This window comes from Lacerta agilis, chromosome 2 (genome assembly GCF_009819535.1).
Source record: "Lacerta agilis isolate rLacAgi1 chromosome 2, rLacAgi1.pri, whole genome shotgun sequence".
NCBI lineage: Eukaryota > Metazoa > Chordata > Lepidosauria > Squamata > Lacertidae > Lacerta > Lacerta agilis.
In genome coordinates this window covers 109,586,427-109,610,770 of record NC_046313.1, presented here as the reverse complement: position 1 = coordinate 109,610,770, position 24,344 = coordinate 109,586,427, and the positions used below count along the sequence as shown (strand labels likewise).

The following is a 24,344-nucleotide window of genomic DNA, read 5'->3' as shown; positions in this document are numbered from 1 at the left end:
GAAGAATACGAGGTTTTTTTTTTCTCTTTTTTTTCTCCTTCCCCCCTTTCTTTCTTCCACCCCCAATTCCTTCAAAAGGATCTTGGTTGTTTGTTTTTTTAATCCCCTTTTTACTCTTTTGGATTAGCCATGCAAGTGGCAGAAGCTGTTTGAACCCCCCCCCTTTTTTTTGGTGGATTAAATTTTCGTCATCCTTTCTTTTTCTGTGGAATATATCCTTTTTTTTCTCCTTTTTTTGCGTGTGGATTAACCTATTTTTTGTTTCTGGTTTTTTTTTTTTTTTAACTATTGGAAACTGCCCTGACCCTTCTCAGTTATATATATATTGCATTAGGTGGAATAATTGACAGCTGGTCTATAACCTAATTTGGATTAGCCAAACAAGTGGCAAAGACTGATTTCCCTGATCTGTGTGAGTGCAAGAAAGGACTTACCCCCATCCGCGGACAGAGCGATCGCCATTTTCTACTTCCCCTGACTCTTCGCCCCCCCCCTTCCCTGGCTGGAGCGGTTTGGATTAGGCCGAGAGGCTGAAGAATACGAGGTTTTTTTTTTCTCTTTTTTTTCTCCTTCCCCCCTTTCTTTCTTCCACCCCCAATTCCTTCAAAAGGATCTTGGTTGTTTGTTTTTTTAATCCCCTTTTTACTCTTTTGGATTAGCCATGCAAGTGGCAGAAGCTGTTTGAACCCCCCCCCCCTTTTTTTTTTGGTGGATTAAATTTTCGTCATCCTTTCTTTTTCTGTGGAATATATCCTTTTTTTCTCCTTTTTTTGCGTGTGGATTAACCTATTTTTTGTTTCTGGTTTTTTTTTTTTTTTAACTATTGGAAACTGCCCTGACCCTTCTCAGTTATATATATATTGCATTAGGTGGAATAATTGACAGCTGGTCTATAACCTAATTTGGATTAGCCAAACAAGTGGCAAAGACTGAGACTGAACTAATTAATTGAAAGATAGACTGAAATATGATAATTGGATTAGATTGAGTAATTATAAGAAGTGAACTTTAAACATTTTATTGCCTTTTTGTAATAACATGGTAATAATTGGTGATTTTTAATTTGAATGAATGAAATTGAGTGAGTTTTAATTAGAATATTATAAATTGAAAAGAATCAATAATTTAAATAGAGGAAAATAGTAGAGAAGGGACAGGATGGAGAAGAAAAAAGAGACAGGAACACCAGGAGATAGAAGAGGATCTAAACAAGAGGACTCTAAAGAAATAATAAAGATGTTATCAGAATTGAAAAAAGATATTAAAGAAATAAAAGAAAGTGAAAAGACCATGGAAGGGAAATTGGATCAAATGGAACAAAAATGGGACCAGACAGCTAAAGAATTGAAAACTCAAGTGCAAGAAATTGATAAGAGAGCCAAAAAGAATGAGGAAGGTCTTAAACGAGTACAAAAAGAGGTCAGAGAGTTAAAGAAAGAAGGGAAAATAAACAGCGATATTTCTGATATTAATAAAGCACAGGAAGATATGAAAGATTTGATTGCTATGCAAGAACTCAAACAGAGGGAGACTAATCTGAGGCTGAGAGCGATACCTGAGACACAAGGAGAAAATATTGGAGCAAAGATTATCACGGAATTGGCACAATGGCTGGGTATACAGAAGGAAGAACTGGCGGTGAATGTGGTGAATGTCTTCAGAATTAAAAATAAAAATAAAAACGGGAAAAAGGGAAGAGATACCCTGGAGATTGTTTGATAATCTTCAAAGATAAAATAACAAGAGATATGATTTTGATGAAAAACAGAGAGAAAAAATTGTACATTGACAATACGATGATAATAGTATTTAAAGACATCCCAATTCATCTGCTGAAGAAGAGGACACCATACCAACCCTTGACACGGACGCTACGTAAAAAGAAGATAGACTTTAAATGGGAATTCCCGGAGGGGGTTTCCTTTTACTATAAAGAGAAGAAGCACAAACTGAAAGGAATTTTGGATCTTACAAAGTTTCTCAGGAGATACAAAGAGTTGGATAAAGATGAGAAGGAGGTGAGAGAGGAGGGGGAGGAGGAGAAGGAGGAGGAAACAGTAGAAGGAGCATGTGCAGCCCCAATCCAGGGAGGAGGAGGAGAGGAAGAAGAGGAAGAAGATAATATTAATAAGGAAGAAGAAGAAGGAGAAGTAGAAGAAGCAGAAGAACAGTAAACAGTAAACAACAGTAAAGAAACAAAAGAAACTCAAGATGGCGCTACGTGTGCTGTCTTGGAATGTCAACGGAATTAACCAAAAAAAGAAACGCAGCAGAATTGAACATATTTTGCAAAAGAAAAATCTTGACATAATTTGTCTGCAAGAAACACACGTTGCCAGGAAGCACAGAAGAATTTTGGTTAAAAAGAAGTTGGGCAATGAATTTATCTCATCAGACAAGACAAAGAAAAGAGGAGTAGTCCTATATGTAAAACAAAATCTGGAGACGAAACAGCTGTTTAAGGATGAAGAAGGAAGAGTAATTGCAGTACAGGTCACAACACAAGGCGAAAAATTTGTATTTGTCGGAATCTACGCACCAAATGGTAATAAATCAGAATTTTATAAAGGTTTGGAAGAAATGTTACATGAATATTTGGATCAGAAAATCATAATCTTGGGAGATATGAATGGAGTGATCTCATTAGAAATGGATAGAAGAAGGAAAAAGATGGAATCAAAGGAAGGGAAACTGCCTAAGACGTTCTTCTCATTGGTGAAAAATTGTAATTTAATAGACATTTGGAGACTGAGACACCCATTGGAACGACAATACACACACTTCTCAGAACCAAACCAATCAAATGCAAGAATTGATTATATCATGATATCCAGTGAATTGGCACCGAGAGTGGAAAAAATTGAGATTCAACCTAGAACATTCTCTGATCATAATCCAATATTTTGCGAAATCAAGAAGAAAGAAGAAAAATCATTCAGATGGAGATTGAACGAAACCTTGCTGGACGACGAAGAACTGGAAGAAAAGGCAAAGAAAAAATTAAAAGATTATTTTGAATTGAATTGGAAAAAAGATACAAAGGACAGTGTTGCTTGGGATGCATCAAAAGCGGTGATGAGGGGTTTCTTCATACAACAAAATAGTATCAAAAAGAAGAATAGAGAAAAGAAAAAAGAAGAAATATTAAAACAAATTATGGAAAATGAGAAAAAATTGGCAATAAAACCAAATGATACAAAAGCAAACCAAAATATTAAGATATTACAAAACCAATTCTCAATGATTGTAAATCAGGAAGTGGAATGGAAAATAAAATGGATGAAACAGAGATCCTTTGAACATGCAAATAAACCAGGAAAGTGGCTAGCTTGGCAAATTAAGAAGAGAAAAGAACAAAACACAATAAACAAAATACAAATTGAGGATAAAGAAGTTGAAAGCCCATCAGAGATAAGAAAAGGTTTCGCAAAATATTACAGACAATTATATAAAAAATCTGGAAATCAGGATATCAATAAAATTGTGAAATATTTGAAAGGAAAAGAGGTGCGGAAGATAACGACAGAGATGAAGAACCGATTAAACCAAAAAATTGAAAAGGAGGAGATTACCAAAGCAATTAAAAATTTGAAAAGTGGGAAGGCTCCAGGACCGGATGGATTTACGGCAAGATACTACAAAAAATTTAGAGACATTCTACTTGAACCCTTCAAGGAAGTGATGAATAATATTTTAGAGAAAGCGGAAATACCAGACACTTGGAAGGATGCGTACATAACATTGATACCAAAACCTGATTCAGATTTGCTCCAAATTAAGAATTATAGGCCAATTTCGCTATTGAATAATGATTATAAGATTTTTGCTAGTATATTAGCAAATAGAATGAAGAACATCTTGAAAGAGATAATTCATGAAGACCAGGCGGGCTTCTTACCAGGCAGACAGTTAAAAGATAACGTAAGAAATATAATTAATATTATTGAATATCTGACTGTCAGGAATGAGAAGCAAGCCGCTATGATTTTTGTGGATGCGGAAAAGGCCTTTGATAATATTTCGTGGGAGTTTATGGTAAAGAATTTTGAAGCAATGGATATGGGAGAAAAATTTATAAGAAGTATCAAGGCAATATATTCACAGCAAAGAGCAAAAATAATTGTAAATAATACGCTAACTGAAAGTATAGAGATTGAGAAGGGAACAAGACAAGGATGTCCACTCTCACCGCTATTATTCATCTCGGTCCTGGAAGTCCTTTTGAAGATGATAAGGCAATCAGAAAGAATAAAAGGAATTACAATCGGAAAGACTCAACATAAAGTGAAAGCCTATGCCGATGATTTGGTATTGACAGTAGAAGAACCTTTAGAAAGCGCGAACGCAGTATTAGAGGAGATGGAAGAATTTGGACAAATCGCAGGATTTAAACTTAATAGGAAAAAGACTAAAATTTTAGTTAAGAATATGAAAAATGGAGAAGCACAGGAACTGCAACAACAAGTACAAATTGAAGTGGCAAAGAAAGTTAAATATTTGGGAATATGGATAACACCTAAGAGTATTAATCTGTATCAAGATAACTATGAATTAACATGGAATAAAATTAAGAGAGACCTGGAAGTGTGGGAAAGGATGAAACTTTCTTTATTGGGAAGAATCTCAGCGGTAAAAATGAGCGTGCTACCGAGAATGATATTTTTGTTTCAAACAATACCAATAATAAAAGGGACAGCTGTTTTCAGAGAATGGCAAAAGAAAATTTCAAGATTTATCTGGCAGGGGAAAAAACCCCGGATAAGATTTAAGCTATTGACAGATAGTAAGGAAAGAGGAGGTTTTTCCTTACCGGATTTGAAGCTATACTATGAAGCAGCTTGTCTATGTTGGATAAAGGAATGGATAAATTTGAAGAAACCAGATCTCTTAGATTTGGAAGGACATGATAACAGATTCGGATGGCACGCATACCTTTGGCAAGAAAAGATAAAGGTACACAGAAGTTTTGGAAACCACATCTTCCGGAAGTCTCTCTATGAAGTATGGGACAGATATAAAAATTTATTGGAAAGGAAAACACCATGGTGGTTATCCCCAATTGAAATAATCAGCATGAAAAAGACAAATATGAGTCAAAAATGGACAACTTATGAGACATTGCTTAAAAAAGAAGGTAATAAATGGAAATTAAAACCATATGAGGAAGTGAAAGAACATGTTAATAATTGGTTGCAGTACCATCAAATCAATGAAATGTTTAAAAGCGATATGAAAAAGACGGGATTTAGCGAGACGAAATCAAAGTTTGAAGTTGAGGTACTTAATAGTGACTTTAAAGTACTTGCTAAGATATATAAAATGCTGTTGGAATGGAACTTAAAAGATGAAGAAGTGAAGTCGGTGATGATTCATTGGGCAAAAGATTTTGGATACAACATTCTGCTAGAAGACTGGGAAAAACTTTGGAGGGAAGGAATGAAATTTACGGCATGTACGTCAATAAAAGAAAATTTATTGAAAATGATGTATAGATGGCATATCACCCCAGTTAAACTAGCTAAGATGTATAAGACGGAGAATAAGTGTTGGAAATGTAAAGAAAATGTCGGTACTTTTTATCATATGTGGTGGGAATGTAAAAAGGTGAGAATGTACTGGGATATGATATATCATGAGTTAAGAAAAATGTTGAGATATAATTTTGTTAAGAAACCTGAAGCCTTTTTGTTAGGTATTGTAGGTACAGACATTAAAAAAAGGATATTAGACTTTTCCAATACGCAACGGCGGCAGCTAGAATTCTTCTAGCACAAAAATGGAAACAAGAAGAATTACCGACGAAAGAGGAATGGACAGTGAAAATGACTGAATATGCAGAAATGGACAAATTAACGGGAAGAATCCGAGAGCAGCGGGACCAGAAATTCATCAAAGACTGGTTAAAATTCACGAACTATTTAAAAGACAATTTATATCTGAATACGTTAATAGGGTTTCAAGAAGTTTTGTAGTGAATGTGTAGAATTATTATTGTAAGTAGGATAGTAAAGTAAGGAAATTTCTTTTGTTGATAATGTAAGCAATGGTTGATTAAAGAAGTATAATGTTAAGTTAAAAAATTAGAAAGCCATTTGAAGGGACTGATGGAAGTCAAGGCTTGATAGCCAAATTGGAAATGTATGAAAATGTTTGTTTGTTTAAAAATTATTGTAGTAGTTTAGTATAAAAATAATAAAAATTATATATATATATAAAAAAAGAAAATCATGTTTACTTCCTTGGACACCTCGGGGGAAATGGAGGAGTATAAATGTAGTAAATAAAGAAAACAAGCAAACAAACAAACAAACAAACAAATATGGACTGTGTTACTGGAAAGGTACTTTTCCCCAAGTCAAACCATCTAGCTCAGTACTGCATACACTGACTGGCAGCAGCTTTCCAGGGTTTCAGGCAGGGGAGATTCTTAGCCGTACATGCAGATGCCAGGGAGGAAAACTTGGGTGCAAGGTGTTCTAACCACTTAAGGGGATGACCCTCCCCTTAAGACATAGATACATTGGAAGCCACATTATGCAAAATCAAACTCTTGGTCCATCTAGCTCAGTATTGCCCACACTGACTGGCAGTGGCTCTTCAGGAGTCTTTCCCACTTCCCAGCCCTAACTAGAGATGCCAAACATTGAACCTGGGACCTTCTGCATCAAAGCAGATGCTCTGCCACAGAGCTATGACTCCGCCCCCTGCTTTATTTGCAGATTAAATAAATAACTGGAATGTTGGGAATTAGAAAAAATGAAACAACCAGTTATTCCCAGCCTAGCTGGTGGGGGGGGGGGCACTCCAGCCATCCTTAGGGCCATTTGCCCCTCTACCCGCCTTACCCAATTCCCCCTTCCCTACCTGGCTGACTGGGGAGTGGGCTCCACTCTGCCAAGGGGGGATGCCACAGAGGTTGGCACCCTCTTCCAACAGAGCCAAGTTTGCTCATCTAGTCTTCTCTTGTTTCCCCCACCTGGCATGGACCTGGGCTGGGAGGGATAAGATGGAGCTTTACTTCCCTCCTTCCCCTCCCTCTTTGATTCCAGGTTGTTGGGAGGGGGTTTTCCCCAATGCATTGCCTTTTTAACCCTTCTCTGGCCCCTTCAGCCACAGATTCCTATGAAGGTCACTATGTAGCATCTTGGTCAATGCTGAGGTTCATGGACAGGAATTTTGAAGTCGTTTTTATATCTTGCAAACCCCGTTCTGCCCTGTTATGCCTTGTTCCTGCCCCGCCACTGTTCCACCCGTTTTGCCTTTTTCCAGGTCCAAAAGGATCTATGAGTTGGCAATTGCCTGAAATGGTCTCCGCCTGTACAGTTTCACAATATGAGTATATATTATCATCGCCAGCCCACCTTTTATTATTTTCACAATATGAGTATTTATTATCATCGCCAGCCCACCTGGGAAATCCTTCCCAGGAAAGTAACATTTTTAAATGCAGTGAGAAATTCATTTTAAAAAAATAATAAAAATTCCTTCCAGTAGCACCTTAGAGACCAATTAAGTTTGTTCTTGGTATGAGCTTTCGTGTGCATGCACACTTCTTCAGATACACTGAAAAGAAGTCACCAGACTTGAATGCAAACTTGATAAAGACTTGAAGGCAGGAAAGTGGAAAACAAAGGGTTAAATGCTGCTGGGCAAAACAGCAACTAAGGAACAGGGAGAAGCCACAACAAGGAGGGTCTTAACAACAAGGTGGTTTTAACACAGCAAAAGGCAGGGAGGGGCTGAACAACAGTAATTGCTAGGGCAGGTAAAAGGACGCTGCGAAACACCAACCCAGGAGATATTTTTGCTAGCGGTAGAAAAGCAGGGATTTTAAACAGCTCAGAAAAAGGGGGACAGAGGGAAACACCAACTTCAGAGCAGTAAAGTAACTTTAAAAGGGGGGAACCAGAGGAGTTGGGGTGAAGGAATGACAGACAACACAACGCCAGGAACAGGCAAGCCCTCCAAACGTGTTAATATTCCCAGAACACCGGGAGGGAGGGAGGGAGGCTGAGGGAGGCGTGAGAGGGAAGAGCGACGCGGCAAAAGCACAGTGAGCAGAGCCGTCCCCACAGCAGCCCGCCGCTGTGAGCGCGCTCCTCCTTGCCTCCGGGACAGGAGCTGCCTTGGGCAAGGGGGGGGGGCAAAGGGAGGAACTTGGGCGGCAGGGACAGCAGCCTCCTTCTCCGCTCCTCTCCTCCTGCCCCGCTTCTTCCTCAGCCTAAATGGACGCGCCGGGCAGCCCGGGATGCGGCTTCTCTTGCCCGGCGCCGATCATTTTTGCTTCGGGGGGGGGGGCAGCTGGCTTCTAGGGGGGCAGCTGCCCCCGCCTGCCCCCCCTTCGGTACGCCCATGCAGGGACAAGTAAATATCTCTTTTGCATCACTTGATGGGTGTATGGTGGAGGTCAATGGAAGGGTGGGGGCAAGCCCTGATGCTAAGGTTTCTGTCGCCAGACACACACACCTCTCATTTTGTGATGTAATTGGTAATGTATCCATGATGTGATTTTAGGGGTGTTGTGGGTAACTCTGTAAAACTGATAAAAGTGGGAACCATCCTTTGTTCTGGGTTTCCTTCCTACTTCATCCTGGTGGTGGGTGCAAGTTCTGTTGCAACAGGTTTTTTTTTTAGGTTTTTTTAAAGGATCAGGCTTACTGGCTGCCGTTTTGCGCCTATATTCCTGGCTGTTGTCTTTGGTAATGCAGGTGATTTTCCTATAAAAAAACCCCTTGAACTTGCTCCTTAAAATGCAATCTGAACAAAACTGGTGAAGCAGTGAGGACAGTAAGTTCTTGCAAGAGCGGGGTCCAAAGCAGGCCCAGTCCAGCTGGGGCAAAGTTTGAGCATGTGTTCCCTATGCGCACGTTCCTTCCCTCGTCTCCCCATTGGCAGGGAACTACAAGGTTTTCCCTCCTTCCCCCAATTATCAAATTGTTATTATTATGCTTTGGACAAGAGGCTGAGCGTGGGGAGAAACTTCTCCTTCCTCCCCAGAGTTGCCTCCACTTCCGGCTTCACCAGCAGAGATAAAATCGGGGCTTGCAAAGGAGGCGGGAAGCGGGGCTGCCTCGTGCAGACGCGGAGGAGGCGGCTTCTTCCTAATCAAGCCTCCTAATTGAGCGGGGTCACTCCCTGCCTCCCACGCGCGGGCTCCCATTCCCACTCTCTCTGCTCAGGATTTCGGGTGAGTGCATGGACAATGGCGGGGAAGGAGGGAAGCAGCTTTGCAAGGGGGTCCAGGATGAGAAGCCCCGGGGCGGGGAGAAGACAAAGGAGGAAAGGGAGCTGGTTTTTTAATGGGGGCCTTGAAGGCGGGGGGGGGGGAGGGGGGTTGCGCTGGGGATAGAGAGAGGCTTCTTTCTGCCCGGGATCTGGGGCAAAGGGAGTTGCAGGGAAAGGGGAGGGCATTGCTGGCCTGGATCGCCTTAATAATTGTATTTTAATTTTAATATCTGCACCCTTGCAAAAGACCCCTGAGAGGAGGGCCTTATCTTTAGGCACCAGGCGAAATCATCCCTCTTCTCTCATTAAACAACCTGTGGACTTCACAACTGCATTGGGGAGGGTTGTCCTTTTTATTTCTTACTCTGGTGTGCATCTCTGTGTTTTTCTATTCTAAGCTGCCCTGTGATCTTCCGAGGAAGGGCAGTATAGAAATGTAAAGAATAGCAGTAAAAATAGGAAGCCCTGTTGCGTTGGAAGGGGTTGTTGGGGCAGAGTCTTTGATCAGCATGCATAGCGGGACAGGCTAAGGAAGCAATAATAATAATAATAATAATAATAATAATAAATTCAATACTTGACTGTGTTGCCTCCAACAAAATAAAAAACATCAAACACTTCCCAGTACAGGGCTGCCTTTCAGAAGTCTTCCATTTTGTAGAAATGGCCTTCGAATTTAAAGAAATCCTCTCTTTAAGTAATCCCGTGGTGTAAACATGTTTGCTGTCTTCTAGGTCCAAACACACACAGAACACACCTAGTAGGAGCAAGCAGTGCAACAAAGTGCTTCTCCTGTGGACTTGCCATCTAAGTTTACTCATGACCAAAGTTCCTGCTTCCCACAGGGACAGGAGTTGCGTTCAGGGGGTGGTTGGGACAGAGTCTCTGATCAGCATGCATAGCGGGACAGGCTAAGGAAGCAATAATAATAATAATAATAATAATAATAATAAATTCAATACTTGACTGTGTTGCCTCCAACAAAATAAAAAACATCAAACACTTCCCAGTACAGGGCTGCCTTTCAGAAGTCTTCCATTTTGTAGAAATGGCCTTCGAATTTAAAGAAATCCTCTCTTTAAGTAATCCCGTGGTGTAAACATGTTTGCTGTCCTCTAGGTCCAAACACACACAGAACACACCTAGTAGGAGCAAGCAGTGCTCCAAAGTGCTTCTCCTGTGGACTTGCCATCTAAGTTTACTCATGACCAAAGTTCCTGCTTCCCAAAGGGACAGGAGTTGCGTTCAGGGGGTGGTTGGGAAAGAGTCTCTGATCAGCATGCATTACAGGCTTAGGATGAAATATTATTATTATTTTATTATTAATTCATTACTTGCACCCTGTCTATCTAACTGTGTTGCCTCAGCCGCTCTGGGCTGCTTCTAACAAAATAAAATACATTAAAACTTCCCTGTACAGGGCTGTCTTAAAAAGTCTTGCATTTTGTCAAAATGGCCTTCGATTTTCAAGAAATGCCCCCTTTAAGGAATCACGTGGTATAAACACCCACAGAACACCCATGGGATGAGCAAGCAGTGCTCCAAAGTGCATCTCTTGTGAACTTGCCACCTAAGTTGTTTACTCATGGCAAAAGTTTCCAAAAAGGACTGGAGGGGGAGGTCTCCTCACCACTTTTAACCCACCCCACTCCCACCACATGAAAGGCAGAGGTCTTGTTCATTCACAATCCAGGATACCATGTGATGTGTGTATCTGAAGTGAACCAGGTACTGCAGCTCCTTCACCTCTCACTGGGCTGCAGAGGAGGAAGCGGATGGGTTTGAAGGCTCTTTCCATCAGCCGCCTCTGCCCTGAGCAAAAAGAGCAAAGGGTGTTTGCAAGGCAGGAGGACAGAGGGGGAGGCACCGAAGGCAGAGGGAGCAGCGGATCCCCCGCCTCTCCCAGGGGTTCCAGATGCAAGTAAGGGGCTTCCTTCATCTCCATGCAAGGGCCACCCATGTATTCAGAGCAGTCCATTGCAGATTAACTCTTATGTTCCAAGGGATCTACTCTCAGGCCACTAATGTGCATACCACGCCAGCCTTCGGAAGGGAGGTGGGACAGGCAGGTGAAAGGAATGGCCAAAGGTGTTTGAAAATGGGCTGGGGCTCTTGGGAAGGGTTTTTTTTTTTTTTGTATGCAACAACTGCAGCGGGGATGCTGATTGCCAAGGGATGGAAAGGAGATAAAATTCCATGAAAAGAGGAGTGGCAAGTAAAAATGCTAGAATATATGGAACTAGCATAAATGACGGGGGGAAATCAGAGATCGGTCGACCCAAAAATTTAAAAGGGAATGGGAGATCTATAGACAATATTTAAAAGAACAGTTTCCCTGTATAAAAACTTTAAAATGCTTCAAATAACTCGGAATTGAATAAGGTATAAGGAATTGAGACAAGATTAAATAAAGATAATGTTTATTGAAAAATAGAGACAAGTAGCCTAATTAAGAAAATAAATAACCCATATCAAAGAATTCAATGGCTGGAATAATTTTGTGCATTCGTGATGTATTGTTCTATTTCTCTTTGTAAGAGATGTACAGTGGTACCTCTGGTTACGTACTTAATTCGTTCCGGAGGTCCGTTCTTAACCTGAAGCACCACTTTAGCTAATGGGGCCTCCCGCTGCCGCTGCGCCGCCAGAGCACGATTTCTGTTCTTACCCTGAAGCAAAGTTCTTAACCTGAAGCGTTATTTCTGGGTTAGCGGAGTCTGTAACCTGAAGCGTATGTAACCCGAGGTACCACTGTTTCCATTTTCCAAGCTTTCACTGTGTGTGTGTGTTGATTTTAAACCAATAAAGATTGAATAAATAAAATAGAAAAGAAAAAAGGAAGGGAGGTGATGGAAGGAATTGCTGAAAGCGTTTGAAAATGGGGCTTTTACGGGGGCAGGAGAATCCCTGCAGACGCTCTCAGACTCCCTTGGCTTCTTCTTCCCTCCCTCCCAGGAAGCTGCAACTTGCTCTGATTTCTGCGCTCCTCAGGAAGCTGAACCTGCAAACTTAGCTGAGACTGAACCTGCAGACCTGGCCAGGATGGAAGGTGGAAGATGGACGGTTGACCTGGTCAGGCTGCCTCCTGCGTCCCTCCCCACAACCTCTGAGCATTCCCTCCCAGGACCCTTGGAGAAATCTGGTGAGTTCCAGGGGAGAGGTGATGGGGACATGGATAGATGGATGGTGGAGGGAGGAAGAGGAAAAGATGGAGAGGAGACAAAAGGCAGGGAGTGCCTGGCAGTAAGAAGGAAGGAAGGGGTGAGGCCTTATCCAAAGCAGCTCTTTGTTTTTGGAATCTCTTTAATAAAGTAGTGGGGGCAGATTTTCTTCCTCCAGGCTTTTACATCTTAGGAGTTACAGTGGTATCTTGGTTCTCAAACTTAATCGGTTCCGGAAGTCTTCCAAAACCAAAGCGTTCCAAAACCAAGGCGCACTTTCCCATAGAAAGTAATGCAAAACGAATTGCATGCATCTCCCCAGTTTGGTGGGCTTAAGGGACAAAGGACCCATTATCGTAATGCACAATTCCTGTGGCTGGAGCCTCTACACATAGCATTACTGTATAAGCAAATATTGTAAACCTGCCAATCTTAAAGACTGGAGTCATGTGTGAGAATGAGTGGAATTATTTATAGCACCCCTGACATTTTGTCCGTCTCTAAGCTTCCATGGAGACACTGTGGTACAAACTAGGTACAAATTTCAAAATAAGTACACAAAGCCAACAAAGAGCTATAGTGGCACCAGCTTTCCTGGTCAAGAGTCCACTTTGTCAGACTGATGTCTGTGCTTTGCCCTTGTGGTTCTAGGCAATAATGCTTCTTAATGCTAGTTTCTGGAAAGCACAGGAAGGCAGAGGGCTCTTGTGCTAAAATCCTGCTTGCTAGTTTCCCACAAGCATCTGGTTGGCCACTGTGAGAACAGGATGCTGGACTAGTTGGGCCTTTGCATGATGAAGCAGGCTCTTCTTAGGTTGTAATATATTGCAATATTTTTACAAAACAAAAAATTTAAAAAATCCTTCCAGTAGCACCTTAGAGAACAACTAAGTTTGTTCTTGGTATGAGCTTTCATGTGCATGCACACTTCTTCAGATACACTAAAACAGAAATCACCAGACCCTTATATATAGTGTGAGGGTGGGGAGGGGTATTACTCAGAAGAGGGGGTGGGAATGGGTGATTGGCTGATAAGTGTGGTAAACCTGTTAACGACTGCAATTGGTCTTACAGGAAAAAGCAACTTCTCTGTAATAAGACAGCTAATTTGAGATCTTGTATAGAACGTCCTGGGAGATGGAAGTGTTCTCCTACCGGTTTCTCTCTTGTGATTCCTGATATCCTTACAGTTACATGTGGCATAAGAACACTAAAGTTTTACTTCTTACTCAGAGGAGAGACTGCTACTCGAGCCTGAGATCCATTACTGACTTGAAAAAGAAAAATACAGAGATGTGTCTAAAAAGGCAACTCCACCATAGATCTGAATTATAAAATGATAATGCTTTACTTCGTGTGAATGGAGTGATCATGTGTAGCTCATGCCATTATCTCATCTGCATTGCTAAAAATTTGGAACATAGCGAGGACAGTGGAGAATGGAGACGGTGTTAAAATAAGAGAAGGTACACATTGGGATTGACATGTGTTCAGTTTCTTTCTTGTCTTTCTTGAAAGTCTAACAGAATTCTCTTTCCTCCCAGACTCCCAAACAGGTGAGGAAGATGACAATCAGAATTCTATGGAGCCATCTGTGAATTCATGGATAAGAACAAATAAACAGTTTAAATGCATGAAATGTGGGATGTGCTTTAATCACAGTGGAAGACTGAGAATACACCAAAAAACCCACACTGGGGAGAAACCATTTAATTGTATGGAGTGTGGAAAGAGCTTCAGTAGAAGTGGATCACTTAGAAGACATCAACAAACCCACACAGGGCAGAAACCATTTAAATGTATTGAATGTGGAAAGAGCTTCAGTGTAAATGGACACCTTAGAAGACATCAACGAATTCACACTGGGGAGAAACCATTTAAATGTATGGAGTGTGGAAAGAGCTTCAGTCTAAGTGAAGGACTTAGAATACAACAACGAACCCACACGGGGGAGAAACTATTTGAATGTATTGAATGTGGAAAGAGCTTCAGTCGATATGGACACCTTAGAACACATCAACGAACTCACACAGGGCAGAAACCATTTAAATGTATTGAATGTGGAAAGAGCTTCAGTGTAAATGGAAACCTTAGAACACATCAACGAATTCACACGGGGGAGAAACCATTTAAATGTATGGAGTGTGGAAAGAGCTTCAGTGAAAATGGAACACTTAGAAGACATCAACGAACCCACACAGGGGAGAAACCATTTAAATGTATTGAATGTGGTAAGGACTTCAGTGAAAATGGAACACTTAGAAGACATCAACGAATTCACACAGGGGAGAAACCATTTAAATGTATGGAGTGTGGAAAGAGCTTCAGTTTAAGTAAAGGACTTAGAATACACCAACGAACCCACAGAGGGGAGAAACTATTTGAATGTATTGAATGTGGAAAGAGCTTCAGTCGCTCTGGAAACCTTAGAACACATCAACGAACACACACAGGGGAGAAACCATTTAAATGCATTGAATGTGGAAAGAGCTTCAGTCGATATGGACACCTTAGAACACATCAACGAACTCACACAGGGCAGAAACCATTTAAATGTATTGAATGTGGAAAGAGCTTCAGTGTAAATGGAAACCTTAGAACACATCAACGAATTCACACGGGGGAGAAACCATTTAAATGTATGGAGTGTGAAAAGAGCTTCAGTCTAAGTGAAGGACTTAGAAGACATCAACGAACCCACACAGGGGAGAAACCATTTAAATGTATTGAATGTGGTAAGGACTTCAGTGAAAATGGAACACTTAGAAGACATCAACGAATTCACACAGGGGAGAAACCATTTAAATGTATGGAGTGTGGAAAGAGCTTCAGTTTAAGTAAAGGACTTAGAATACACCAACGAACCCACACAGGGGAGAAACCATTTGAATGTATTGAATGTGGAAAGAGCTTCAGTCAAAGTGGATCACTTAGAATACATCAACGAACCCACACAGGGGAGACACCATTTAAATGTATGGAATGTGGAAAGAGCTTCAGTGGAAGTGGAGACCTTAGAAGACATCAACGAACTCACACAGGGAAGAAACCATTTAAATGTATTGAATGTGGAAAGAGCTTCAGTGAAAGTGGAAAACTTAGAAAACATCAGCTAATTCACATGGGAAAACCATAGATGTATGATATTTGGAAAGAGGTTCAGAGGTAGTGAAGACCTTAATATTCATAAGAATATTCACACGGGGAAAACCATATAAATGTATGTAGTTTTCCACTCAGGTTTCCCACAGTTCCTGGGAAGTGACGATGACTGTCATGTCTCTGGATGTCCAAAAAAGAATTTGGCAGTGTTTGTTTTCATTCTTGGGGGGTCATGCTATTTGGCGATCCTCTCTTTTTCAAGAGGTATCTGAAGACTGTTGATCTGCATAGATTGGAATCTGGCATTCTGGACTTTCTCCCCGCAGTTCTGCATATTGCTCAGAACAGAGAGCTGGATCTGGATTTCCTGTGTCAGTGCATCATTCCCACCTACACTTCCTCAGTTTGTGAATATGGCTAATTTGGGTTCCTTTCGACCAGTTGCTAATAATCTACTTTTGTTGTTGTTCAAAATGGGTTTTTGCTGGTAATGTGTTCATAAAACTTTAATAAAGCACAGATCCCTTTCAAAAAATTCATTCTCACGTATTGCAACCAGTTGTTGTTTTTCTTGCAGTCTTTTGGGGAAGTGTGTTCGTTGCGCAAGAACTCCAAAGCAGCTTTATTTATGCAACTTGAATTTACCTGTGTGTGACTCAATCCCACCCCAAACCAGAAATTCTTTCGAAATGGCCTTTGTCACATGCATGAAGTATGAATTTAAGCTTGCAGTTACAGTGGACCCACCAGATACGAACTGAATTCGTTCCAGGGGTCTGTGCGCAACCCGAAAAGTCCGCAAGCAGAGGCACTGCTGCGCATGCATGCGGTGCAATAGAGCACTTCTGTGCATGCGAGAGAGGTGAAAACCCAGAAGTATACTTCTGGGTTTGCTGTGTTCGTATCCCGAAAGATATGCAACCAGAGGTGGACGTAACAAGAGGTACAACTGTATATCTACACACACACACACACACACAGCTGGTTGTTGACAGGTGGGTGTGGCTTGGCCTTGGGGGAAGAATGTGGGTCAGAAGGCGCCTGACAGCCCTACTTTGTCCCATGGGCCAGAGGTTCCCCAGCCCTGCCCTACATGCCTTAGGTCCTGGATAGCTGAGAGAATGTGCTCCAGATCAATCTTTCATGTGGCTTGATGCTCCTAGAAAGACTGTCCCCCACCCAGTCCTGGATATGTGAACATGGGCTCTACATGTTGTCTAGATTTTGGGGGTATGCACTCTGCGCATGCACATTACAGACTTCCCCAGCATGTGAAGAAACGACTCCGGTGGACTGAGCGGATGAAACCAAATGGGTCCAACGGTCAAGGAGGCAGTTTCTGCATGCGCTATAGAAAGTAATGCTAAAGGGCAGCCGGAGCATGTCAAACTGGGAAGGTAGCACAAGAAGAAGGAAAATTCTGGTCCCAAATTCGGATACCTTTGGTAGAAGAAAAGGCTAAGGAGTAAACCTACACAAATCTGGAGTGGGATCCCACTCATACAACTCCTTCCGGCAACTCCTGCAGCCCAACTGGTGCTCTGCTTTCCTTTGGACCCCATCATCGAGGTCGAGAGGGTGTGTGTGTGTGTGTGTCTTATCCTCTGGGCAGCCCAGGACCTCCAAACACACTGCCTAGGCTTGTGCCCCGCGGAGGTCACTTGGGTGCTGCTAGCGCAGCCATTTGGCTCCACCCCTGGAAGCGCAAACCATTGGCTCTTGAGACAGACAAATGCTGACAGCAACATGTGCTCTGAATTTCAAATTGTTGTAACCCGCTCCGGGACCTGCTAGTAAAAGGCATGTAATAAATAAAATAATAACCATGATTTTCTCTTGCACTGAGGCCATGATCCAGGGACCTACTCACCCGAGTTAAAGCAAGTGAAAAATGGGGGGGAGGAACTTTCATGGCGAATAAGGCCAACAGTGGCTATGAACCATGATGGCTATGTTCCCTCTCCACTGCGGGGGAGAGCAGTGCTTCCAAAAACCAGGAATTACTGGGAACCACAGGAGGGGAGAGTGATCCTGTGCTGAAGTCCTGCTTATGAACTTCCCGCAGGCATCTGGTTTGCCTCTGTGAAAGCAGGAGGCTGGGCTAGATAGGCCCTTGATCTGATCTAGCTGGGCTCTTCCTGTGTTTCTATGTTATGCTCTGTATTCTATGGCTCTGTGGTGTGTACACCGCAACCCCATAGTCTCCTTTGACTGGACTTAACCGCCCAGGGGTCCTTTACCTTACATAGCCTTACCTCTTCATCTGCTTACCTTATTTTGGTGGGTTTCTGTCTGAGAAAAGCTGACTTATCTGGCATGCAGAATTCTGGCAAATGGCACCCCAGGAAAACAGCATTCTACACAACTGGACCAAGGAATCTCAGCTAGAAATCTCTTTGAGTGCCTCCAAATACCAAGTTTCTAGCTGACCGGGAAACTCCGAAACCAGATGGACGACGCGGTGGAGAAAGATTGGACTAAATTGAAAGTATATTTGAAAAAATATGCTAAAATAAGTATTTAAATGCAGACAGGTAGAAATAGGTAGGCAACAGATATAGAAGTCAGATTAGATTTAGTAATAGAGGAAGTAATGATAAGGTAATTAAAATAAGGTAAATTGATTAGAGTTTTAAGTTAGAATATAAAAAGGTAAGGAAATTACTGAAGATGTTTTACAAGGAAAGCAGCCAGAGAGGACGAGAGGAAGTCAACCTACAATGTTATATAGAAGAATAGAAAGGTTTAAATAGGTATTTTTGTTTTTAGTTTGCTTATATTGTTTTTTTATTGTTTTTTTATGTAGTTTTTGTGTAGTGTTTTTGTATGTGTTATGTTAAAAATCAATAAATTTTTTGAAAAATAAATAAATACCAGCTTCGAGGAGCCATAAGTGGGGAGTCAGCTGTTCTCATCCTGCTTACGACCGTCCCAGAGGCAACCGGTTGGCCACTGTTGGAACAACAGCATTTGGCCTGACTCTTTCAATTTAATTCACCTTTCCAGGTTGTTACAGGATGTTGGGGTTGGGCAGGAAACTGGAAACCTTGAGCTCCTCGGAGGGAAAGGGCAAGATACTTATTTTTTTAATGCAATGCACGTTCCACTACACATGAGATACAGCAGCTAGAATTTAATGAGGATCTGGAGTTAGTTTTAACACAATACCTACAGTCAGTACAGTTGCTAAAATATAAACTGCTGTGACTTTGTACATATTGCCTCTTAGCCTCCTCCTGCCCTGGCTGGATCACAGCGGCAGAGAAACAAATGTGCCCATTACGTAGGTACGCACAAATGGCAAACTGATAAACACCCCTCTACAATACAATGGAATGGAATATTCTCTCTTCTCCAGTGCCTAAAAGCAGTTGTGTACATTCATCAAGAGAGCTGTTAAAAACCAACAAACCCATCATGTTCCTTGCCAACAAGGTTTAATTTTTAAAATCCAGCACCAACCTTTTCAAGACACCAGCCCTGCAGAAACAGCAACCCTAACTCAACGCACCTGGGAATAAGTCCCACTAAATTCAGTGGGACTTCCTTCCAAGTGGGCAGGCAGCCAAAATATTTCAATTCCCTTTCCATCTGAATTTTATTCCAATCTGCTTGGGCTACGGTGTTGCGTATGAACTCGTTTTCTGGCTGACTATTTTTACACAGCATTTCAATTAAGCGACCTCTCAGAGTTGGCCTATGACACACTTGAACCATGAAACCTCATCCTTGCACATTCAGAGTCTACTTCGGTTCACCAGGGCTTACTTCCGTTCCAGGTCAACGGGCACAGGATCGCACCCTAAAGCAGGAATGGGAGAACCCAAAGCTCTCCAGGGATTGCTGGACCGCAGCTCCCTTCATTCCTGGCCATTGCCCACATTGGCTGGGGATGATGGGAACTGGAGTCTTGCATCCAGAGGGCCACAAGTTCACTAAACCTGGCATAAAGCAATACCAAAAAAAAAAAAAGCTAGCCAGCAGCCCTTGTTGCACTTGCTGGTTCTGTGAGCCAGAGTGCCCCTCCCTTGCAGTTCCCAGGCAGCTGGCAGTTGCAGCAGAGTGTCCCTTTTGGCAGGGAGAAGAGAAATAAGTCTTTCAAAGCGGGTTTTCGTTTCAGGAGCATCAGAGGCCTTGTCAGGGTGAGGTGTCAGAGAGGTGAGAGTGCTGCTTGTCAGTGTGCTGAACCAAAGGTGGCATGTTCTGGAAGGCCTGCAGACGCCATCTTGGTAGTCAAGATAACCCCACAATTACCGTATTTTTCGCTCCATAAGACGCACTTTTTTCCTCCTAAAAGATAAGGGGAAATATCTGTGCATCTTATGGAGCGAGTGGTGGTCTCTGGAGCTGAATTGCCCAGGGGCCAAAAGAGGATCGTGCTTTTTATTTTACAAAGAGAAAAGGGGGTGTTGAAAGGACCCCGCTCAGCAGCTGATCAGCAAGAGATGGGAGAGAGATAAGAGTCCCTGGCTCCCTTTCAGCCCCGCTCTCTTGCCCCGCACTCCTTTGTTGAATGTGCTGCAGAGGGAGGTTGATTGTTTCCCCAGTGACATGTGACTGGCTGATTAGATTATCTGTCTGGAAACTGTAGAAAAGGCTCCCTTTCCTTTAGAAGCTGCAGAAATGTGAGTTGAACCCCATAAAAACGGGGCTTTTCCTCTTTGCTTTTCTCCCTTTGCAAAAAAAGTTGCTAAACTTTTAGCTGATCCTCAAAAAACCAGGGCTTTTCCCTTTGCAAAAAAAGCTGCAAAACTTTTAGCTGATCCTCAAAAAACCAGGGCTTTTCCCTTTGCAAAAAAGCTGCAAAACTTTTAGCTGATCCTCAGAAAAACAGGGCTTTTAGAGGAGGAAAACCAGGAAAAATAATTCTGGGTCTCCTTTAAAAATGAGGTGCGCCCTATGGAGCGAAAAATACGGTAGTAGTTGTAGCAAGGAGCTCAGATATGCTTATATTCACTTGCTTTGCTAGAAGTCTGCACCTTTCTTTGAATAAAGCTCTAGAACTCAACCGCTGGCATTCTGGACGTCCATCTTTGGTATCCCTGCACCCGACCGCACCCGCGATCCCACCACTGGATCCGGACATGAAACCGCCGTTACGGCTTCTCCCTGGTGTGGATCTTCTGGTGCCGGGACAGGTTGGAGGAGCTGGAGAAGGTTTTCTCGCAGCTCGGGCACTGGTAGGGCTTCTCTCCCGTGTGCGTCCGCATGTGTTTCTTGAGGCCTTGGCTCCAGCGGAAGTTCTGCCCGCACTCAGAGCAGGCGTAGGGCTTCTCCCCCGTGTGGGACCTCTCGTGCTTGGTAGGCTCCTCCACCAGACTGCAGCCTCTGTTGTCTTATTTTCACTTTTATTTTAGAGAGTCTTTTATTTGGCCGTTTAGTTTTGGCCACCTTTTAGATTAGTTTTCCTCTTTGGAATCTTTTGGACCAGACAGACGCTCACAAACATCCACGAGGCAAAATCATCACAGACTCACAGAACTCAACCCTCAGATTGCAGCCAGCGGATCCCTTTCTTCACGGCGCGGTGGGAGCGGGCTCCAGGATTACCGGCCGTCCCGTCCGCAGGCTGCTCCATAACCAGTGCCCCATGTGATGCTACACGTGTAGCCTCACAAGGGCAGATGCTGAAGCTGAGGCTCCAGTACTTTGGCCGCCTCATGAGAAGAGAAGACTCCCTGGAAAAGACCCTGGTGTTGGGAAAGATGGAGGGCACAAGAAGGGGACAACGGAGGAGAGATGGTTGGACAGTGTTCTCGAGGCGACTGGCATGGGTTTGGCCAAACTGCGGGAGTCGGTAGAGGATAGGGGTGTTAGCATTTTCACCCCTCCCTTTCTGTCAATCTCCTGACTCAGTGGAGAGAGAGGAGGAGGAGCTTACTTGGTAACTGTTATTCCTAACTGTTCTTAACTGTCAGTTCTGAGGAGAGAGTCCTGAGGTAAAATGTGTTCTCATCTCTGCTAGGTGACTGAAACTCACACGGTCTATGTATATCTATATGTTTAGCTTATAAATAAAAGAAGGATTACTTCAAAACCTCTGGAGCTGAACTTAATCTGTTTATTGGTACTCACAGCTAGCAGTTGTGAGTCCGGATATGTGGATTAACCCACAAAGGGTGCCTGGCGTGCTCTGGTCCATGGGGTCGCAAAGAGTCAGACACGACTGAACAACAACAAGGTGCTACTTGAAGGAATTTTTTATTTTGACTATGGCAGACCAACACGGCTACCTACCTGTAACCAGATCAAAAGGGTGTGATCAACTTGGCTGGGGAACAGGGACACAGGGGCGTACCCAGGATCAAAATTAGGGGGGGGCAAGCCATGGTCGTCCCCCCCCCCGTTTTCCCAGAGTTGTCGACCTTTTGGCTGGTGGGGTGGCATGACATGGGCCCAGGACTCCCGTGATGCAGGGGGGAATAACCAGAGGCGTAGTAAGGTTAGGTGCAGGGGCATCTTAAGCATATCCGGCGCCGGAGTACAAAGATCCCTCCGGAGGGCCCCTCCCATTTCCCACATCATACATTCAACACACATTTAAAGCACATGATTTCACCCAGAGAATCCTGGAAACTGTAGCTTCCCACTCACAGAGCTACAGTTCCCAGGATTCTCTAGAGGAAGTCACGTGCTTTAAATGTGTGGTCTACTCTAGAACTGGCGTCAGCGGCTGAACATCTGCTTGACATGCGGAAGGTCCCTGGTTCGGTCCCTGACATATCCAGGTATGCTGGAATAGGACTGCATAAAAATCCCAGAGGGCTGTTGTCAGTCAGTGTAGACACCATGGAGCTAGGTAGGCCAGTGATACAACTCTGGTTAAGTTATCCCTCTATAAAAGTAATGTTTCATTTCCTCAGGTCATGTGTCCCTTGTTAAACTGGCAGAAAAGGAGGGGCCCCACCCATTTTTTGCACCTGTCCTGCCCACCACTAGTATGCCACCCCTGAGAAATGGCCCTTCATGGAAAAGGTTACCCATTCCTGGTTTAAACTACCTTGATATGTTTTATGAGTAAAAGTAATCCTAGCTTCATTCCAGAATTACAGTATCTGATGTTTACATAAACATTTTGGAAACAGATTTGTCAGGGGTTGGCTTCATAATTTCTCAAACTTTTTGGAGTCCTCTGTCCATAGGAAGCCCAAGTGAGCTAGTAGTATTTACTCAAGTTTGCTTGGCATTCTTCTTCCTCACTTACTGGAAAATTAAGTGTCTTCCTTGTATTTTTGAAGTAAAAGGTAAAAGGTAAAGGACCCCTGGACAGATTAAGTCCAGTCAATGGCGACTATGGGGATGCGGCGCTCATCTTGCTCTATAGGCCGAGGGAGCCAGTGTTTGTCCGCAGACAGCTTCCGGGTCATGTGGACAGCATGACTAAGCTGCTTCTGGCGAACCAGAGCAGTGCACAGAAACACTGTTTACCTATTTAACTACTTGCACTTTGACGTGTTTTCGAACCACTAGGTTGGCAGGAGCATGAAAAAAAAAATTGGATTAAGCAAATAAGAGAGCCAGGGAAGTATAGCAGTTAAGAATGTTGGGCTAGGTCGGACCTGAGGGAGGCCCAGGTTCAAATCCCCACTCAGCCAAGAAGCTCATTGCATGACCTTGGACCAGTTGTCCTCTCTCAACCTTGCCAACCTTGCAAAGTTGTTACAAAGATGAAAAGAAAATCATGTTTACTTCCTTGGACACCTCGGGGGAAATGGAGGAGTATAAATGTAGTAAATAAAGAAAACAAGCAAACAAACAAACAAACAAATATGGACTGTGTTACTGGAAAGGTACTTTTCCCCAAGTCAAACCATCTAGCTCAGTACTGCATACACTGACTGGCAGAAGCTCTCCAGGGTTTCAGGCAGGGGAGATTCTTAGCCGTACATGCAGATGCCAGGGAGGAAAACTTGGGTGCAAGGTGTTCTAACCACTTAAGGGGATGACCCTCCCCTTAAGACATAGATACATTGGAAGCCACATTATGCAAAATCAAACTCTTGGTCCATCTAGCTCAGTATTGCCCACACTGACTGGCAGTGGCTCTTCAGGAGTCTTTCCCACTTCCCAGCCCTAACTAGAGATGCCAAAGATTGAACCTGGGACCTTCTGCATCAAAGCAGATGCTCTGCCACAGAGCTATGACTCCGCCCCCTGCTTTATTTGCAGATTAAATAAATAGCTGGAATGTTGGGAATTAGAAAAAATGAAACAACCAGTTATTCCCAGACTAGCTGGTGGGGGGGGGCACTCCAGCCATCCTTAGGGCCATTTGCCCCTCTACCCGCCTTACCCAATTCCCCCTTCCCTACCTGGCTGACTGGGGAGTGGGCTCCACTCTGCCAAGGGGGGATGCCACAGAGGTTGGCACCCTCTTCCAACAGAGCCAAGTTTGCTCATCTAGTCTTCTCTTGTTTCCCCCACCTGGCATGGACCTGGGCTGGGAGGGATGAGATGGAGCTTTACTTCCCTCCTTCCCCTCCCTCTTTGATTCCAGGTTGTTGGGAGGGGGTTTTCCCCAATGCATTGCCTTTTTAACCCTTCTCTGGCCCCTTCAGCCACAGATTCCTATGAAGGTCACTATGTAGCATCTTGGTCAATGCTGAGGTTCATGGACAGGAATTTTGAAGTCGTTTTTATATCTTGCAAACCCCGTTCTGCCCTGTTATGCCTTGTTCCTGCCCCGCCACTGTTCCACCCGTTTTGCCTTTTTCCAGGTCCAAAAGGATCTATGAGTTGGCAATTGCCTGAAATGGTCTCTGGCTGTAGAGTTTCACAATATGAGTATATATTATCATCGCCAGCCCACCTTTTATTATTTTCACAATATGAGTATTTATTATCATCGCCAGCCCA

General features: G+C 43.1%; 1 pseudogene; it reads left to right on the top strand.

The window, feature by feature from the left end:
* The first annotated feature begins 14,031 nt into the window (after nt 1-14,031).
* Nucleotides 14,032-24,344, top strand: part of LOC117042418 — a 42,673-nt pseudogene continuing 32,360 nt past the window's right edge.